The following is a 4,725-nucleotide window of genomic DNA, read 5'->3' as shown; positions in this document are numbered from 1 at the left end:
TTAAATTTTGTCTGCATAATGACAAATCACACTTATTGTCACATTACTTGTTGTGCATATGTGGGTTGCAGTTTTTGACAGTTTTAAACTCTTGACCTTTGAGCTAGTATTAAACTACTCATTCTCAAACACCAAGTATGTCTGAAATATTTGACTGATTACTTTTCACAAAGAGTATAATCCTCATTATCACGTGCTTCAGCCTTATCTTCATTTTCAGAGTTAACAGAGGCATCCAAAAATGGGGAAAAAAAAGTGCAACTCTGCAGTGAACCTGGCATATTATTCTTGTGACAATGTGTTGTTAAAGAAATTGTCTTTATTCATTGTGTCAGGGTCACAGAAAGTGCTTTTAAAAATAAATAAATAAATTGGAATATTGTGAGCGTTTTCAAAAATGGCATAATCATTTGTGGTGCATGGAGTATGATCTAAGGTATGCGTGTAAAGTTTTAAAAACTACCACTCCTTACACATTTGTTTAACTACTTGTATATAACTACTAGATAAAAAAGACCATCCTCAAAATATTATCTGGGTTTCCATTCCATATTTAACTAATGCTTATTTGCTTATGTGACCTTTAGCTTGCAAATTAGTTACGTCATATGTTTTCTAGCATAATCTGCAAAGTGAATGACAAACATCTACAAAAGCTATTGTCAGCATACAGGGTTGAACATGTGGACTGAGAAATTATTGTCATATTTTTAATATCATCTATGATTTTCTAAAATATATATATATATATATGAAATAAGATATTAAAAAAACATGGCATTGTATCTCATTTTTGTGTATCTCCTGATTCAAATGTTTTCATGGCAAATACAAATGATAGCTATGAAAATAACACCCAGTTTGTACAAAAGGAGAAAAATAGCATAATTTCAATTCAGATATCTTAATTATTTCACTCCATTTCCATCAGCCAGAATAAAGAAAAATTGCACTGTATGATCATTCTACTTGGACACAAAAGCACTTAAGTGTGATGGGCAAAGTGGCACTCAGTTACTCTGAAGCTGATAAAAAGGGAGAGACATTAATTGAATGACCTTGGCATTACTGGTTTATTAAGCAAATGCACTTCAATGGAAAAAGAATAAAACTGGAGAAAGTTCTGCCTCATTGGCTATCTTATCACTGAGGTCTTTGACAGTGTCTTGAATGTTGTTTATTGTCAGTGAAAGCTTTGTTGTGTTATCGGAAAAATTATAGAAATGCTAGTGTAGATTTCAGTAATTTATGACACGAGAGCGTCTTAATGTTCAGATGAAACTGGGTTAAAACTGAGTGAACACCAGTTTTAATGGACTGCTAATAAGATCGCTAACAGGATGTCTTAATAATAATATAATCAGAGATGCAACGCTGTCCTCCAAACACATCATGATATGTGCAAAAAAATTTTTTTTTAAATGCTGAATACTGAATAAGAGCCTATCCTACTATAGTAACATGTTATTGGTGGTGAATACCTGAACTCCAGCTGAGGGCAGACACTGGCTGCTATGACAGATCCATCAAAGCAGCAGAGGTTGTCTCTCCTGATGTGGACTTCAGCGTGGGTTCTGCCTGCTGCTGAGAGCTGAGGCCGGCTCTGCATTGTCCACTGGCACCCAGCCAGACTGGCCCTGCTCCTATTGTCCTTCACCCTCCAAGCTCTGAAGCCTGCTATTCAATTAAGATACAGTAACTTTGTAATGCATGCTTCAAGAGAGCCTTTAAGCGCAGTTCCAATATTAGGACTGTACATTTGAATGAATGAGCCAGTCACTGTAGAGGCTCTTTAAAGTTAATCAGGATCAGTAGACAGTAGAGAGTCTTTATGAAACTGTTTTTTTCATGCTTTCTTGCAGACCATATGACACCATGCTGTACAGTATGCCTTGGACCAGACTTCCAAACAGTCCCTGCATCATCTGGTGTATCTGTCACATCCACAATTACATTATTGCTGTTTCACTCACACGAGCCACTGTGTCAGAGCTCTGAAAACCAAACAGATGGAGCTAGTTGGCAACAGAAGGCATGCAAATCATGGATCATTTGATTGGAGTTCTTATTTAATTATTCAACCAAGTGGCCGTTTTGGCTAAGACTCAATACATGCTGTCTACTGTACAATATGTGTAAGCAACTGTTACAATCTTCAACTAATAATGAGTTACTTACAACTAATTGTGTTTTATGCACTGTTTTTTTTTTTGGGGGGGGGGGGGAGTATACATTAAAAAAGCAAACATAAAATGCTGGAAATGTACTCTCGCTTCATTTTTTAACTCCCAATTTTAGCGCTAATGATTGCTGGTTTAACCATTTGGCATTTTGTCTTCACTTTTACTTAGCAAAACATAATTCAGCAGTGAGTAGGAGGGAGCTACAGCATTTTCTATGTGTGCATTGATTTTGTGAAAGCAGCATTGCATCGCATATAACATACTAAGATTTCGTGAACACACAAGAGTAGATCATGAAATATGACTACAGCCACATACAGGTGTGATGTTCTTTTCATGTAAGCCTTGAATTGGAGGGGAAAAAAATAGTGAGAACTGGAGAGGCAGCAGTGACAATGAACCCAAATTACAATCATGTGAAACTAGACCACAGATTTCAAGTAGTGAAGTAAATTAAATGAAAATTTAGTGTTGGCTGAAATAGTTTGCAGGAAAAACAAAATGAGCTGTATTTAACATTCAGGCACAATGTTGAAAAGTGACAATTGCTTATCTCCATGGAGATCAATAATGGCTGCAGGATCATTGTGTAAAGTGTCTGCAGGTTTAATGCAGATAGGATGTCATTATTATTTTCTTTCTCCTAATGACCATCATTATGCACGGACACTGATTGAATTCCATTTGTTACCTACGTTTGAGCCTGAGTGGAATAATTACCATTTAAGTATCTCCATTAAAATTCATGCACGGATGTTCATACTCAGACCTTCTTTTAAAAATAACTAAAGTATTCATTGAATACAAAATGCATCAGATATAACACAGCCTTGCTTTCACACTTCAAAAATAATTACATGGATGCTATTAGAATGCATTCTTTTTTAGTTTGTATGTTTTTTATTTTTTTTAAGTGATGACAAAAGAAAAGCGAGAAACAGTTGCTGCTCAGTTGCTATCAATGCCTCACACTCTCTTAATATTTAATTAAAATGGATCTGCTGGTAAGTGTGATCAATATCCAGCACCCTGTCTAAATTGCTTTTTCAACCTCTCGAGTCACATACAAAATAAATATATTTCAGTCTTTGCATACATGTTCCACTTCTGTTTTTATAACACAGGGTAAACCGTGGTTGTGATGCACTGAGATATAATTTGAACTTTTTCTGCTGTTACAAGCATGAATGACAGCTTCAGACTCTATTGCTTCCCAAAGGAACTGAGTCATAGGTCTATAAGCCTATTTCTTTATCTATTGGTGCATAAATTTAGCAACAACAACACATGTCACTCTTTGTTTCTTCTTTAACTTGTAGGCATCTTGAGTGTATAGTCCCCCAAGTGGAAGTAACTCTGTTTATGCTGCAGGTAAATAAGGCAGTCTCTTCCTTAATATTGCCATCTTTCTGTAAATACACTGCAGTAGCTGAACAGTTAGTCAACAGAGGAGAACGGAAAGGGGATTTGGCCACACCTAATCAATCACTGACAGATTACTGCTAAAGCCACTTCCATACACATTAAAGAAGGACAAATGCAGAATTGCAACTGAACAAGTTCTAGTTTTAAGCCAACAGTGGGACTTCCTGGTGATTTATCAAAGTCACTGCTGCTGAGCAGCATGCCTGTGTGATTGTAGTTCACAGCAGACAGAACTGAGGCGCAGCATTGAAAAGAGTGTTTATGCCCTCAGCTTTGGCACTGTCAGCCTTGCGGAATTTACTGTAAATCACATTGCTTTTATTGCAAGATTTAGTAGCTTATCCTCTTGTGGGCTCTATTCACTTCAAGCTTGTCGCTATTAGGATTTTAGCCTAAGTCTATAAAGGGGCTTGGATACACATCTTGAAATATTGTGGGAAATCAAGTCTGTAATTTTTCACTATTTACACATCTTTCTCCCTATAATAGCCAAATGTTTCAGTGCCGCAGCATCTTAAGTGTGTGTAAAATCTCTATTGAAGATGAGAATCACTGACTCTGATAGCCCAGAGATATTGTACGGTAGCTCTGCAAATTATGTTGTTTACACTATGAAGAGCCCCAAATCAAATTTGGTTAATTTGTGTAATGATAGAGAACATAAACACAGTGTGAAGCAAGGAAAATATTTTGTTTGAGAGCTGGTGGAAGAACTCAATATATTGTTACATTTGTTAGAAGATGTGACACTACCTGTTCTATGGTTATTGTGAAACAACAATCGCAGTAAAGCTCAGTCAATAACTCTCCAAACCACTGATCTGGGGAATTTAAACTGTTACATCAAGTTGTATGCCCCGGTGCATGCAGCTGGTTTCTCCAGAGTCAGTGTTTCATGGCAGAGAAAAATAAATGCCCAGCAACATTGCTGAAGTGATCACACATGACATAAGAGTCTGTAGGCAGAAGGTTAAAAAACAGCCAGTCACATGCCATGTAAACCCCTAACCTCATTCCTGGGGAAATGAACAATTTCAGCTTGCGCGTGTGTGTGTGTGTGTGTGTGTGTGTGTGTGTGTGTGTGTGTGTGTGTGTGTGTGTGTGTGTGTGTGTGTGT

The sequence above is a fragment of the Pundamilia nyererei genome, unplaced genomic scaffold (genome assembly GCF_000239375.1).
Source record: "Pundamilia nyererei isolate P.nyererei 1_Seehausen unplaced genomic scaffold, PunNye1.0 scaffold00009, whole genome shotgun sequence".
Taxonomy (NCBI): Eukaryota; Metazoa; Chordata; class Actinopteri; order Cichliformes; family Cichlidae; genus Pundamilia; species Pundamilia nyererei.
The sequence above is the reverse complement of the archived record's forward strand: the minus strand, read 5'-3'. Positions refer to the sequence as shown.